Raw genomic sequence first — 17,478 nt, 5'->3', positions numbered from 1 at the left:
AGAGAGGGAGAGATAAAAAAATCTCGAGCAGGCTCCCCACTGTCAGTGCGGAGCCCAGTGTGGGGCTCGAACTCACAAACCAGGAGATCTTAATGTGAGCCAAAACCAAGAGTCAGACGCTTAACCAACTGAGCCGCCCAGGTGCCCCTCCCATATGATTTTAATTTGTATTTCCCTAATGATCAGTGATGTTAAGCATCTTTTCTTCTGCTTGCTTGCTATTCATAAATCTTTGGTAAAGTGTTTTTTTTCCAATCTTTTGCCCATTTAAAAAATTAGGTTGTTTTCTCAGTATTGACTTTTTTTTAATATGAAATTTATTGTCAAATTGGTTTCCACACAACACCCAGTGCTCATCCCAAAAGGTGCCCTCCTCAATACCCATCACCCACCCTCAGTATTGACTTTTGAGACACACACACATATATTCATTACATATGTTTATACATAATATATATACTTTTGAATTTTGATAATGTCTCCTTGACAACTTGTAAATTCGTTAGAACAGAGGAGTTCCTTGAGAACAGAGACACATTATAATATGTAAATATGTGGCATCCATTTGAGATTCAAGTACTTGATCGATACTTCTTAAGCATTTCATGGTGGTGAGGACCAGTCCACATGTCTCTGTGACACATTTGGAGACCATGCTAGCCAGAGTCAAATACTTTTTAACATTAAGCCTTTGGATTAACCTAATCCTATTTAAAGAGTTCTGTATGCATAGCATATGTTATAGAATTTGCAACAGAAGAAGTACTTTTAAGGTTTTGTTAGAGAATGAAAATTTGGTAGTTTCACCCAGGTGGTGAAATCAGGAAGCATTTCCTTCTAAATTATTAGCAACCTGCTTGGAGTACCAGTTTAATATTTCCAGCGGACTGTCTCTGTAGATAATTTTAAATAATAAATAAACAATTTTAAAGAAACTAGTGTCTGTTTACCAAATGCAGAATGTGTTAGTCAGTTATATTGCCAAGGGGCAGAGCCATGGTTTCTGAAAATAACTTTAATAAGTTCAGACCAATTGGCAACCTAAACTGAATTATCTACAAAGCACAATGTCCTTTGGGATAAATGTCATTTGAAAAGTGAATACGAATAACATATTAAACCTCTCAAAGTAGTTCTGCCTTCTTCTCGGGTTGACTTATGTGCAAGTTGGTAGCAGCAACTCCCTAAGCTGTGAGAAAAGATTATTCTATTGGATCAAATGATACCCCAATGCAGCATTGGAGCAGATAATACTAGTCCTTGTAATTTGAGCTTAATTTCATTTTTAGACTTAATGGACAATCTCCAGCAGGTCAGTGGCACCTTGATGGATCCCCTAGTTCTTCCTCCCTCTTCTGGGCGGCTGTCAGCTAACCAGAACCAGAACTTCCACTCACCGAACCACCCAAGGAACTACCTCAGTTTTGTTTTATCCTGACTCTGATGTCTCGCATCCAGTGATCTTTCTAGTTAATATTTTAAGTCTATTTCCTTTTGTCTCATTCCCAGAGCCCAGTACTTTCATTCTACCTGAACAGCACAGCTTCATCTTGGAATTTTTTTTAACTTTGTTAACTACGTGTTTGCAGGGTCTACAGACTGCAGGGGATTATTTTGTTGAGGCTTTCTTATTTTCCTGATATGATTTACATATGGGATTCTATGTTTTTTCTGTTATTTGAATGCTAACTTAAACCACCAAAATCTTATAATAATCACCATCGTCCCATGGCAATTCAGAGAGTGTCCCGGACACTTTTCATATGTTATCTTTAATTTTGATAATAATTTTGTGAAATAGGTCTTAATTCACTCATTTTACAGGTGAGAGAATAAGTTGTCTGCCCAAGATCACACAGCCACAAGTAAGTGGCAGAGTTTATTATCGTTCTAAGCAGCAGCAGCAATAATTTTTCTTTAGTTGTTAAAGCTTTGTGCTAGAATTTGGAAAAAGTAAATGGAAGAACTGCCATCATTATCATCAATACATTTTGAAAAAAGTCTATTATACACATGGGAATATGGTGTAACTTAATTCTTTGACAGCTTTTAAAAGATGTGAAATGGAGACTAAGAACTGTAAGGTCACCCGAACTTCTACAGTCTCTTGAAGAATCAAGTATTTTGACATCTACTATCACCAGTTTTTTCCAATTGGTAAAGAGAGAAAAGTTTTGTTTATTACATACATGAATTTCCAAAATTTGTTACTTTGGATCTTTCGTCTTCTGGAGTGAATGGGTGTTTTTGCTATTAATTAATTTTTAGATTGATCGATAAAAATTTTACTAGTTTACAGATTTCATAAGTGTATATTATTTCATGTACAGGCATTGGAAAGTGGCTATTTAGAAGATTTACCTCCAGTCATCCCATTCAGATACAAATACAGAAGGCAACTTCCTAAGGCTAAAGGTAACCTTCCAGTAAAGTATATTTCAGAAGCTGGGACGGACAATGCTATTATAATGGGGACATCATTGTGTGTGGGAGCTGGCAAGTTCAGATCAGATAGAAATTAATACCGTACAAATGTATTAATTCCTCTTACATATAGAAATGAAAGAAATTGATATTGTATTACTGGATTGTAACAAGTTTATAAATGGCGAGTATATAATCTTTATCAAATTCAAGAGGGGCATAGTACTGGGGAAGCTTTTCTCAATGAATTGATATGTATTATGCATTCAAGTTATCCCCCTCCCCGCCTGCAAATATGTATTATGCACTGTATGAGAGCACTTCTGAGATATGTATTTGGAAACCCTTATATCCTCATGACATTCTATAACATCTCTCCCCAGCACTTGCCAGTTTTAAAGTTGTCCATTTATTTCAATGATCAATTGACTAATGGCGAGCTCTCTCTCTGGACTGCAAACTTCTTTTTTTTTTTTTTAATGTTTTATTTATTTATTTATTTATTTATTTATTTATTTATTTGAGAGACACAGAAAGACACATTCCAGCAGGGGAGGGGCAGAGAGAGAGGAGACACAGAATCTGAAGCAGGCTCCAGGCTCCAAGCTGTCTGCACAGAGCCCCACATGGGGCTCAAACGCACAAACTGTGAGATCGTGACCTGAGCCGAAGTCTGACACTCAACCGACTGAGCCACCCAGGTGCCCCTCTTTTTTTTTTTTAAAGTTTATTTATTTATTATTGAGAGAGAAAGAGAGAGAGAGAGAGAGAGAGAGAGAGAGAGAGAGAACAAGAGAGAGAGCATGAGTGGAGGAGGGGCAGACAGAGAGAAAGGGAGACAGAATCTAAAACAGGCTCTAGGTTCTGACCTGTCAGCACGGAGCCCGATGCGGGGCTTGAACTCACACATCATGAGATCATGACCTGGGCCGAAGTCGGATGCTTAACTGACTGAGCCACTGGACTGCAAACTTCTTGATGGCATGGACCACACCTGCTTTGCTTACCATTGTATCTGCCTGGCATGGTTTCTGGCACATAACACGTGCTCATGTACATAGTTGTTAAATTATTAAGTGAGTGAACAAATTCTTGCTCTCCTGTGATTACAGTCTGAGAAGGAGGCAAGTTAGACACAACACCTATATGCCTTTTAGCCTCATAGGGGGAAGAGGACAGTGCTGGTGGCTTGTGTGCTCCAAGAATCTCTAAGTCCTCCCAGTTCTTGCCATGAAGTGGAAGAAGAGGGGTGGGATAAAGCATCTAGCATGTCCATGTTACAGTCAGAGTGAGGAAAGTGCCTTTCAGCTTCTTGGGGAAAAAAAGGGATTTTTTTCATCCGAGTTGAGGGTAGGTAACCCAGGGTGTTCAGTACCGTTTTTAGGAGACTGGCTATGAGGCTCCATATTATAAGCTCCTGGGAGGCCACTCGCTTCTGCTGTACTCCTACCTAGCTAAGGGATCCCCTGTTCAAAACAGAGATGTAAGTTTCTAACGTGGAAATCAGTGGGGAAGTAAGCTCCAAAAAGGACATTAGCTATATAGCCATAAAGCCATCTTAGATAAAATATTGACTACATTTTCTGTATATTGAGAGATGATTTGCAACAGGAAGCTAACTTGAATAATAATTCAGTCCAATTAAAGAAGGATGTATGGGAAAAAAAAGTAGTTTTAGCTCTCAGTGTAGGAAACTTCATGTTGGAGACAGAACCTGTTATAAACAGGCTCTAGGTCTATATTTATATTTTAGAGGACATGATTAATTCTTAAAATAATGAACAAAGTAATAAAACTTGCATAAAATAAACCACATGTGCTAAAACTTGCTTTTCCCCCCAAACATATATTCAGGTAAAATACGCAGATAACGGAAAGCTTTAATTCCAGTGAAGTTCTGGCAGCATTGACATCATGCATCATAACTTGGTATGTAACATTTTAAGTGATCTTAGTCTAAAAGGCCTTGGGAATGACATGTCAGGAAAAGAGGAGATGTACAGGAACAGAGAAAGCAGTAAGTTCCCCATGTGGATATCACAGTGCTCCAGATCACTGAAGTCTGAATGTGGGAAGAAGGACCCTGGCTGCTTCCATTTGCCATGGATCTGCTGGGAGAAGCAAGACGACCCTGGAGGCTTGTAGTTCTGAAGAAAGGGCATCAGGGCTCTCCCAGTTCCCTCCAGACCCTTTTGTTGTGCAGTTTCTCTCTCAATCCCTTTATCCAGGTTGTCATTTCTACTCTCCCTAGATTCAAATGATGATTTCAATGATTTCTTCACAATAATCCTTGGGTCCTGGCTCTGATCAGCAAACTGGTTGTTTGTTTCATTTTTCAGATATTCCTTTGATTGGTTCCTTGTTCCTAGTCTCCATATTTTGCATTTTTTTCTAAAAGAACAGCATCTGCCACATGCCATATCAATCCTATAATTGATCCAAGTCCTTTTATATTTGATTAGTCTTCTGAAAGCAATGAGAGTGTCATTTTCTCTCTTAAAAAGTTATTTTCTCTGGATGTCTGTCTGAACTCCAATGCAGCTAAAATCCTTGAATTTGTGATGCCGCAAATGGGCACACCCACCAGAAAGAATAGATACTCATTTATATCCTTGTGTTATCCTCATTTGAAAATTCAATGGCTAAAATGCAATACTTACAAATTCTAATTCCCAAAGTAAGGGATTTGTGGACGTAATAGTTGATGGTTTCACTCCTTTACATGTGCTTCTTTGTGTTTCTGTTCAAAAGTGTATTCTGTTTGGGTGTAAGTTTTCCAAAAAATAAGCCATTACCATGAAAAAGGTTTAATTAAGTGCATAAAAATATGTTTAATTAAGTGCAACTAACTGGCAAAATCATTGACCTCTGATACATAGAGGAGAAAGTAAGCCTCATTAATGGAAATTGATATAGAATCAGAATTTCAGAACAAGAAGACATTTTTGAGCATCTGGTCTTACATTCTTGTTCTTTGAAGAAATAGCGTCTTGTTATTTCTCAGTCTCTTGGCTAGTAATGGAGAATAGATTTGTCCAAGTTTATAGAGTTATTGGTATCAGAGCTGAAATTAGGCCAATTTCTCCAGACTCTTCAGTCATCATCCTACTTCACTGGCTACACAGATACATGGATTCATTTGGTAAACGTGTGATCGTTCTGTATAAGCAGAACAGGCGAGTGATGAATAGGTGTGTAAGGAGGTGAGTAACTATATTTTTTCCCCATTCTTTTTTTTTGTATAATGAAAATTTCAAACTCAAAGGGATCGTCTTGACTATGTTTGGAAAATTGGATGATGAAGCATCATGGGCCCTGTTAAGGTTTGTGTGAAAGTTATGTAGGTTCAAGTCTCTCCTCAAATTTAAAATCTTGTTTGTTAGTTTTTTTGAAAAGTGGACAGATGTTCAAGAAGTTTTCTAATAATTCATTTCCTGGTGTTGATGTAAGAGGAAGCCAGACTGAGCTTACACTGAAAAACTGATTCAAAGGAACCACTTTTCTAACAAAGTAACCTTTTATCTAATAAAAAAAAATAGTTTTGGCAGGGAGGAAAATGGTTATTAAAAGAGGCATGAATCTCTAGATGATACCTGACCATCTTCCAGCTACACGTTTAAATGCACATTTCAACAATCATTTAAAAGGCAATGGTTTTAAGTGCACAGTTTAAATTTCACATGCATGGAGACTTCAAACCATTCTGAATCTTCTTCTCCAGCACGGTCCTCCAAACCTTCTTAGTCTTTCTTTAGCCCCCTATTCAGTCCCTATGTCTTCGAAGCTCACCAACCTTGCAGGTCATGTTCAGAGATAGCAGCTATGGGAGGCAAAAATACCAGGCCTTCAACTTGGTCCAAGTTCAAGTGAACACAAGATCACATGAACAAGAGTGGACATGAGGTGTTTGCAGACATAGCATACAGGACCAGGTTAGCGGAACTTTCCAAGTAGTTCCTTTAGGTTGATTTTATGTCTAGGAGCACATGGGTTGTTTTTGTTTAAGTAAACATAAAATAATAAAACCATGTTTCAGGGCATTAAGTAGATAAATTGAAGAAAAGTGTTTAACCAGAAATAATTATGCCTCATTTAGATCTCACGAGCTATTACTATTTGACAAAGCAGCTGCAGTTTTAAGTAATGGCCAAGTGGGAGCTATATACACATTCTATGGTAGGAGTTGATTATAAATACCGACCTTTTGCTTTAAGTAACATATTAGCCAATCCTTCCTTTGATGGAAAAATACATACATAAAATCCTTTTAAAACCCCTATGGGGTGTGTGTGTGTATGTGCGTGTATGTGCATGTGCGTGTGCGTGTGTGTGTGTGGTGGGAACAGAGAAGTGAGGGGTACTGTGTATATGTGTGTATATTTAAGGGGTAGATTGGGGGGGCATGGAAGGACCCTAGTATAGGCAGTCTTTGTTGTGGTGACAACAATATATAGAATATTCCTAAGTTCAAATTGGTGAATCTCAAATAAATTCATGTTGTAACAAGGCTCTTAACATTTTAACATAATTTTAGGAGGTTGAGTTGATTTAAAAACTTTCATGACTTGAACAGTTGTCAGATACAATGTAACACACCTACCTAAATTTGAATTTCAAATAAACAGCAAATAAATTTTTAGCATAAGTTTATCCCAAATATTGCATGGCATATACTTATACTAAAAATTCATCATTGTTTAGCTGACATTCGAATTTAACTGGGTGTCCTGAATCTTTATTTGCTAAGCCCGGTAAGCAATAACTAAGTGAATATATGGAAGCCATTCCTTCAAAATTATTTAGTACAGCATAACTCGAATGTGCTATTTCAAAGTAAAGGAGCTGTTTCATCAACACTCGAGAAAGTTACGATCTGCAGTTGTGTCAATACCAAAAAGCTCATGTGCCTGACTTTTGCCTCCTCATTGTTTTATTTTATTAAACAATACCACTCCAAAGCCCAATGCATTCACTTTGAGGGAGGATGCCACATTTTAGCTATTCCCTTATCCTTGAAGACAAAAGCTTTGAAAAATTAGGACCATGTTTGGGTCCTAGATACATAAAGTATGCTTGCCAGCAAAATGCAATGTATTGTTTCAAGCTGATTTCCCCCCTTTTCCTTGGGAGAAAAGTACAGCATCTTAAACTAAAGCACACTTCAGCCGTTCCCCCTGTGCTAGCCTGGTGCCAGCAGCCACAACACAGGGTTTTCATCTTGGCTTCAAAGTGTGGTGGAGGGAGTTTGGGGGAGGGGAGTGGGGAAGAAAAGGGAGGGCAAGTTGAATGCAAAAAAGGAAACAAACAAACAAAAAAGAAAAATGGAATGGGGTGAGTAGAAGGAGAAGTCTCCTATCTTTCAATTATCACGTCCCGTGGCCAGGCTGTGAGATGCAAAACCTTCACCGTTTTCCCTGTTGTGTATTGTTTTTGTTACTGCCACTTCCCATGCTGGGAAGATTCTTGTCATCCCTCACATATTTTATCCACAGAAAAGGCTGCCCTGCCCTGGGCTTGGTGATTGAGGCTGTGCCCCTGGTGTGCCACTCTATCACTGGTTCCCAAGGCTGTCTAGCCTGGGAAAAGCTGCGTGGACACGTTCCAAAATCAGCATTACATGCATCATTGTTCTTACCCTCCCTGATTAGAGTGCACACAATGAAAACAACAGCAACAGCCTCGTTTTCTAGCCCTCCTCCCCACAAGGCAGTTCTTAGTCTGTTTTTCTTTCTCTAGGTCTTCCTACAAGTTAACTGCTTCAGTGCTGGGGGAGTCCCAGACCTCACAGCAACTGCCCTGCCAAGTTGCTTTGTGCTTCTGGGAGGTCACTCCCAGCTCTGGGGCAGCGGGGAGGCGGGCAGAGCTTTCCTGTCTCCTGGAAATCTGGGCAAAGTAACTAACAGGGCGAAAAGTCAAAAGCTGTGTGTGGTGCTGCTGGGTCAGCTGTGGGCATGCATTCCAGGACAGCTCTTCACAGCCCTGAGGTTGGTTAGGGGCTCTGAGTTTCTCATCTGTAAAGTGGGGACAGATGTAAAGAGGTGGGGCTCCTGGTGGAGGTGGGGGTCCTGGTGTTTTAACTCTGAAAGCCACAAAAATCTATCTGCATCAAACCTGTTGGATTTAGTGGTTGAGTCTCAATTATCCATAGGAAACTCTTCTCAACTGTCTTTGGAACTTTGAATAAGATCTTTATAAACATTTGCAGGTATGTGGGGATACTGGGTGGGGAATGATAATTTTTACTTTAAAAGCTATTGGGCAAATCCAAGTCCTATTATAATAAATACTAAAATGAAAGTTCTGTTACAAAAATAAAAAAAGAAGGAAAAAGACATCCAATTTGCAGCTTGTGACTTCTTCTTTATTTTAAATAGTGAAGGGTACGTGATATTTCAGGATAACTGAAGAATTTGTTCCTCTGGATTATATTGTAACATAATTGGTCTGGCTTTTATTAAGAGTGTGAGCGGATGAAGGGGCTATGTGAGGCTATGTGAGCGCGTGTCAGTACACTCAAAGCTGTAACTCTAACTGTTCACAGATTGCACACCTATCATGAAGCTGGAGAGCCCTTCCACACACCCAGAGTCACAGCCACAGTGGAGAAGGACTTTAATGCAGATGCGGAGACAGACATTATTTGCTGTGTTTCTGGTATCTGTCCTGAGACCAAGCATTATGTACATTTATGGTCTGGATGGGGGACTGGTCATGAACTTGCTTTCAGCCCACTCAGAAAGATGAAAGGCTGAGGTTTACTTTTGAGTCACTATCCTTGACTTTAAGTACTTTTAGGACGTAAAACAAATAGAGAATGACCCTAAGCATTGTGAGCTCTTAGAATGCAGAGATTCACTGGTGCTGTGCAAAGGTTTCCTCCTGGTTGAAGCTGGATGTCACTTTCCTGCTACTTTAATAAAGAGCCACAAGACTGCTAGTAGAAAACCAATGTCTTTTATTGACCTATACAAGTGAAGAGGCTTCCTTCCTTTTCCTTCCCCCCCCCCCCCCGCCCCCGGTTCTTCCACATAAGGCTAGAGGCATGATGGCTGTAATTAACCATAATGCTGTTAGCCAATTTCTGATAAATTGTATTTTTGAGGTCCACACATCACATCCATTTTCCAGAAGTTTGACTGTTGGCCAATTATTTGTCTCCCTGCAAATATCTATACAGGATGCCCAGTGTCTCAAAAACAAATAAGTGAGCCAAACTCCAAATCAAAAACTGAATTGTATCACTTGCCCAAGACATGATTTTTCTTACCAACCATAAAAATCTCACAATGAGAATTGAGGTAGAAAATCATAGTATGATGCTAGGGACAAGAGTAGATCTAGTTTGTCTACTAGACAAATTAGAGAATTTGAATTCTAGAAGAATTTGAATTTGAATAGAAATTGAATACCAGAAGCTGAATTGGTTCTGGTTTTCAAGGCTGTAAAGGTCCCTTTTGTAAGGAAAGCTTATTTCTTTGGACTCAGGATACAAGTAGGGAGGAAATGCAACATCATATCCTCTTACAGGCTTTTTTTACTACTCCCAAACACTCTGAGAATAAATGTTTGTGGGGATGAGTTAGACTATTTACATTATTACATTGTATCAGTAGCATTTCTTTCCTTGAAGTAAAACTGCTTGCTGGCATTTGTAGTAGTATCTCATGTCGACTCTTCCTGAGTCAACATATGTAAGCAATCTCAGCGCAGGGATCTTCCTTGTCCATATCCCCAGCTGATCCTGAAAGGTTCTCACCAGAGAGGAGCTGTCAAAGCCACTAACGGAGCAGAATGCAGGCAAGAGCACAGGATCTGGTGCTTGAAATCTTGTAATTTGACTGTGGCTCCATCACTTGGAAACTTTGGGACAACCAACCACTTTCTCACTGTTCCTACTTCTCAGAACTGATGTGAGGATTAAATGAGATAATGGGTAAGAATGCCAAGTGTAGTTAAATTTTAGTTGCTGAAGTCTTATCATTGTGTAAAAACTGTGAAAATGAGATTTGCCACTGAACCAAATTGATTTACAGTGTGTAATGCTTAGCGAGTTTTATTGTTTTTTTTAAGTGTAGCTCTGCATTAGGCCATTGCTTTGAAGCTATTTCAGAGGGGGCTTTGCACACACAGACACAAAACATTTAAACTTTAACAATATCTGAATTAGTTTCCTTGGGTTGCCATACAAAGTACTACAAACAGGTAGCTTAAACCAACAGGAATGTGTTCTCTTGTAGTTGTTGAGGCTAAGGTCTGAGATCAAGGTGCCAGCAGGATCATGCTCCCCCTGAGATTCTGGGTAGAATCTTCCTGACTCATTCCTAATTTCTGCTGGTAGCCATCAGTATTTGGCCTTCATCAGCTTGCAGTTGAATAACTTCAATCTCTGTCTCCATGTTCACATGGCTTTCTCCCTGTATCTTTATGTCTTCCCATGGTTATCTCCTTCTTCTTGTAAGGACACCAGTCATGTTGGATTGGGCCCATTCTAATGACCTCATCTTGATTATATTTGTACAGACTCTATTTCTAAATAAGGTCACATTTGTGGGCACTAGGGGTTAGGACTTAAACATGTCTTTTTTGTGGATACAATTCAACTGGTAACAATATCCTACAAAACAACACAGTGTCTCACTGACTGGGGACCTGGCTGCCAGCCTCAAATTTGCTATTAAGTAGCCAATAACTTATAGGTAAAATGAAGGAGTTGGAATAGATCTAAGGATGCTTTTCAATTTTAATGTCCTGTAATCCTAGCATTAGCATTTCTTTCTAGAAACATGAAGGTTCTCTTTACTCACTTACAAATCTATGTACACCAAAACCCAAAAGTCTGGCTGCAGAAGGAATGAGTGAACCATTGTAATTTCTATGAGCCCAGCAAGCAGAATGTTCCTTCTTCAGCATCCTCAGGCCAGCTCTCACTTCCTTTTGCCTGGACTACTACGATAGTCTGTCAGCTTCCTTGAGTCTCCTCCTTGAAGAGCTGCCAGAGTGAGATTTTAGAAAACAACTTGATCATGTCACACCCTATATGACAACTGTTTCATGGCTCCCCAGGCATGCTGTATGGGATACCATTCTGAGCTTGGCACCCAAGGTTCTCTAAGCAAGAACCAAACTCACCTGCACAAGATTTACCCCCAATAAATCTAATGTATTAATTTCTCTCCCATCCTTTTTCACATTTTCATACTTTAGCGTAGGATGTTTCCTCTGACTGTTAGGATTTCCCCCCCTCTCTTCTGCCTAGAGAATTTCGATTTATCCTACAAAGTCCAAGTAACGTCACCTCTGGGAAGTCATTCCTGACTGCCCTTCTCGGATGTAACCATTTTCTTTTCTGTATCACCATATAGTTCATATTTATTTCTAGTTTTTCACCTATCATAGAATTATAACATTGGTGTATGTGTGTGTGTGTGTGTGGGGGGGTGCGTTCATACTAGTTAAGATGTTGCCTAAGGTTTGGGTGATGTCCCTCCATCAAGGTCTGTATCTTCTTTATTTCCAGGTGTCCAACACATAGTCGGTACTCAGAAACATTTTATTAAATTGAATTAAATAACCAGTTCTTGACAAGGAACTGAAACCAGCAGTCATGGTCAAATGGCTTTTTTATATGTGTTGTTGAATTAATGAAACAGGAAGGCGTGCTTTGGCACAGCTGTCTGGCATACCTGGGTTAAATTCTAGTGCAAACAGCTGCATTGCTGTAACTTGCTGTAAAACATCCACTTCACACGGTGCCGTGTGCTGTGGGGCCCATGGAAGGCAGCCAGGCCCAAGGCTAGCAGTTACCTGAAAACACTTGGGTTAAGTTTCTATTGTCATGGTGGTTAGGCAGCCCCTTGTAATTATTCCCTTCAACTGGCAACCTTGCCTCACAGAACATATTCTGATAGGGCTGGACTCCCAGACAAGTTGCTCTTGGTTACCACCTTAAATATTTCACCGCTGAGAGCTCTGCCCAGGTTGCTTGGAAGCTGCCTTGCAAATAGCCTAAGCCCATGTCACAGGACTGCAAGTTGTAAATTATCAACCACATTAAGAGACATGTTGGCCAACTTGGGGGCTGAGAACCCCAATGGGGTTATCGCTATGGGTGTGCTCACTTGTATTCTCCCATTAAATTGGCCTCTTTCTAATGCTGCTACAGAACTCTCGGAAGTGAAATACCAAGCTCCTGTAGAGAGTTCAGCAAGGCCAGGATAGGAAAAAAAGGAAAGGGGTAAAGCCTTGGGCACTGCTGAGGGTGATGCAGGAGAAAGAAGATAGTGATACCAGAGTTGGAAGAAGCTGGGGGATGGATGCTGAGCCTCAATTTTGGCTATAAATCTTGTATTGGATGAGATAATCTTTTTGTATATAATCTCTGTTATCTAAAGAATGGATGAGGGGCACCTGGGTGGCTCAGTCTGTTAAGCATCCGACTTCGGCTCAGGTCGTGATTTCACAGTTGGTGAGTTCAAGCCCCATGTCAGGCTCTGTGCTGACAGCTCAGAGCCTGGAGCCTGCTTCAGATTCTGTGTCTCCCTCTCTCTCTGCCCCTCCCCCATTCGCACTGTCTCTCTCTCTCTCTCAAAAATAAATCAACATTAAAAAATTTAAAAAGAAAGAGTGGATGAAAAGACACAATTATCAATCCTCTTTTTTTTTTTTTTTTGTCAATATGAACAGTCAAACCTCTATTCCAACAATAGTGCTTTCAAATACCACTAACTGGTCATTGATAAGTGCTACTGCCTGTATTTGTGTTTGTCTTGATTCTACAATGAGAGTGAAGCTCTTTGAGAGCAGGATCCATATCTCATCCCTCTCTGCTATACCCAACACCTGATTTTCCTACACCTGATCACACATGAAAACTTTTGTGATTAGAGAACCTTCAACATAAACACTGCAAGTAAGATTCCTCATAATCCAGGTGGGTAAAAGACCGCCTATGGCTTTATCCCATTACTGCTGTTGGCAATGAAAGTACAACAATTATGCAAACTGGAGACGCGTAATGGCCAGACTTTGGAAAACAATAATAAATCATAGTGGGCAAATGGATCATTAGAGATATGTTACCAGAGAGCTCACGATTTACTTTATCTTTCATATTCTGGCTTGGTAAATGCATGAATTTGTTGAAAATTCATATTATAAAGGCCTACTAAGTGTAAAGCACTCTGCTAGGTCTTATTATTAAGGATTAAGAGAGTCAACATACTTGAGAGGCTGTTTCTAAAAGTTTTCTGTGAGGAAATGCTATACTAAGGAAGGAACATCACTTAAACACAGGACTCAAATCACTCGGAAAGGAGCGTCTGTCAGGGGGCAGCATGGCCCTCTAAGTACTAATGGGTCCCCAATGATGTTTCTCAACTAACAAAGCTGACAAAATACAACAGACTCATAGAATCTACAAATCATTTCCTTCCTTGTGCAAAATGCCAGTGCCATCTGACTACCTTTCACACACAGTACACGATTTCTGGCACTCCATTATGTTAGGAAGCCTGCCTATCACAAAGACCCCTGAGTCCATCCCATGAAATGTCAAAAATATTGTACATATTAGTAATGGGCCAGCCTCAGAAGTGTTAGAGCTTTAGTCTGGGAAAAGATCCAAGATTTTGTAAGCCTATATAAACACTTTTGATCTTGAAAAATTGGTCTGTAAATCTTACAAGAACAGGTCTCTCCCAGGATTTACAGTATGATTTTGGTTTGGTGTACCTTATGTGGTAATTTTTAGGGAAATTTTCCTATTTATACCTTTTTATTTTTACCATTCTGACCAGGAAAAAAATGTACTGAGATATATGTGTTTTATAAGGGAAACAAATTGATTTTAATTTTGCACAAAAGTCACTTTATCTCTGAAAATAGGACAAGAATGTATCCACCAATCCTTATCTTACTAAAATTAATTCAACATTTCCAATGAATTATACACATATGCTATATTTAGGAAGAAAATAAATACACATTGAATTTCTTATGGATATGAACAAACGTGAACTGATATTAAAACTAAAACAACACTGTCAGCACTTTGTATATTGCTTTTAATTCACACTTATTTGGACATATGTGCATAATATTTTCTATAACATGCAAACACAATATGTGTATAGATAGAGTATATCTGATTTAATACATCACAGAGATCACATTTTCTCAAGCTCCATTTTAAATAAACCATGGAAACGTGGGTTGTAAAGAAGATTCTACTACAGTTCAGTTTCAAATCTAGTAAAGTTTTGGGGAAGAGAGGTATAGGAAAGAATTTCACCAGTTGTGTTCTTTTTTTTTTTAATTTTTTTCATGTTTATTTATTTATTTATTTAAAAAAATTTTTTTTAACGTTTATTTATTTTTGAGACAGAGAGAGACAGAGCATGAACAGGGGAGGGGCAGAGAGAGAGGGAGACACAGAATCTGAAACAGGTTCCAGGCTCTGAGCGGTCAGCACAGAGCCCGACGTGGGGCTCGAACTCACGGACCGTGAGATCATGACCTGAGCCGAAGTCGGACGCTTAACCGACCGAGACACCCAGGCGCCCCCATGTTTATTTATTTTTAAGAGAGAGAGAGACAGAGACAGAGACAGAGCGTGAGCAGGGGAGGGGCAGAGAGAGAGGGAGACACAGAATCTGAAGCAGGCTCCAGGCTCTGAGCTGTCAGCACAGAGCCTGACGTGGGGCTCAAACCCACAAATTGTGAGATTATGACCTGAGCCAAAGTAGGACCCTCAACCAACTGAGCTATCCAGGCGCCCCAAGCCAGTTGTGTTCTTTGGGGTGTAAACATGTATGCCCTGAATAGTATTCTATGGTAATTTCTGGAACTGTCATCTAAACACATTATTTCTTTCACTGTAACACTTTTTAGAACCTTTAAAATGCAAATGTTTAGTTGGATTTTTCAAGTAGAATCTTTCCCAAGAGAGTAGGTGTTCATGAACTAAATTTGGGGCATACTAGTATAGAGGAAAATATATTATAACTGAGGCAAGAAGACTCAGATTCGTGTCCTGATTCTGCCATTTACTTGAAATGTGGCTTTAAGAAGACTATTAAACTCTAAAACAAGTAGGCTAGATTGGATGATCTTCAGTGTTTTTTGTTTTAGCATTTTATATGAGGTTTCTACTTAGGGTTATATGCTATTTTCTTTATTCCCTGGAGGTCTAGCATAGTGCCTTATGTTTTGTTGGCCTCTAATAAATGTTGATTAAATTGAACATAGCCTTTTAAGTTTTACAAATCATTAATGGAGCCATTTTTTTTTTTTTACTAGCTATGTTACTTTGAGCAAATCATTTCTTCTCTCTGAACTTGTTTCCCTGCTTATAAAATTTAGGACCATTGGATTTCACATCTTTTTTATTATTAGAAATATTTTTCATATTCCTGGTAACACATGGATATTTCTTCAAATGAAACCTTACACAGAAGTCCAATGTGTAAAGCAGATCGGAAGTGGAGCTGCTCTGGTTGGGTGCACAACCAGGTCCACCCTCCCCCATCCCAGCCTACCCTTCACTTTTTTTCTTGCCCCTGTCCTCAGGTGTGGGGAGGAACCCCTAGAGCTCCTCAAAGCACAATCTGAGAAAACATCTTAGATTTTTCTGCAAAATATATAGAACTCTTATTGCTGAGCCTTAATATGCTTTGGGCTAAGTAAAATATAATCAAGCCCCTCTCTACATGGAAACTTTTTTTTTACATTTTTCATGAAGCACAGTCTCAAACAAATGCCATAAAAATCAAGCGTTTATAAAAACTACAAATGACAGACCCAATTTTGGCTTTAGTAACATATTTGAAAATCAAAAACGATTTTTATTTCATATGTAGACAAGATTAACAACCTATAGTAAATCCCTATTTATCCTTGGAGTAATCTTTATGGTCCAAACTGAAATAATTGTACTTTATCATGGTTTAATAGTCTTTCATCTCTATGATTCATATAACCAAGACCAGAAACAGGTAAATATTTCATGTAGATTTATGAAGTCAAAAGTAGAAATTAAGTTATTAATTATCAGTGAATGCAACGATAACTAAAAATGTAGCTTAGCATTTCAAAAACATCTGGTTAAATGCTAATGAAAAAATATATCTGGAGAACCAGTAGCTGCTAGAAACCATCAGGAAACATTTCAGTGACATGTTTATAAGAGACCTTAGGGCTTTCTACCTGATGCGTGTATTTTTTAAAAGATAAACAAGACTGAAATTTGTGTCTGAAGAAGACAAGCTCTTTTTTTAAAAAAAAAAATTATTTTGAGAGAGAGAGAAAGAGAGAGCGCTTGGGGGAGGGGAAGATAGAGAGGGAGAGAGAGAATCATAAGCAGACTCCACGAACCATGAGATCAAAATCAAGAGTTGGATGCCTAACTGATTGAGCTACCTCAGAGCCCCAGAAGAAGACAAGTTCTTAAAGATTCAAGGGTGAGTGTCACCGGTACTGCAACAGAAAGAAACCCTGCATGAAGCCAAGAGCCCCTACCTTTCTCCTCCTCTGCACTTAGAAGCTGTGGGAATTGTGTGTGTTTACAATCTCTGCCTTCCTCCCTCTAGAGCAGAATTGAGGCAGGGCTGGTGTGTGATTGACGCAATCAACTTCATCAAGCCCAGCTTTCTTATTTGCAAATGACACCAAATTTGCTAGGAGTTTGTTGATCTAGAAAACAAGTGGCATAGCATTTTGCATTTATTTCCATACTAAAATCCACACCAGCTACATTTGGGGACTGGGCTACAACAAACATCATTACTAGATCACTGTGTTATCCTGGGGAAATATTTATTCTATAGGTTATGATTCTGGGATCATGCTTAAAGTCAAAGTCTGGACTAAGGGAACAGAGCAAATACGAAGTATTCAGATGCCTTCGAACTGAGCGTCAGGCAAAAACAAAACCTACCTTGGTTTGAGATTAAGGGGGCAAGGCAAAATGGTCTGATTCAAAAAGAAAACCAGACTGTGCACTTGCAAATTTTAACCAATGTGTTCAAAAACAAAAATCTGGGAATTATTTTTTGTGGT

The sequence above is a fragment of the Prionailurus viverrinus genome, chromosome B2 (assembly GCF_022837055.1).
Source record: "Prionailurus viverrinus isolate Anna chromosome B2, UM_Priviv_1.0, whole genome shotgun sequence".
Taxonomy (NCBI): Eukaryota; Metazoa; Chordata; class Mammalia; order Carnivora; family Felidae; genus Prionailurus; species Prionailurus viverrinus.
Note: the sequence above shows the minus strand (reverse complement) of the source record.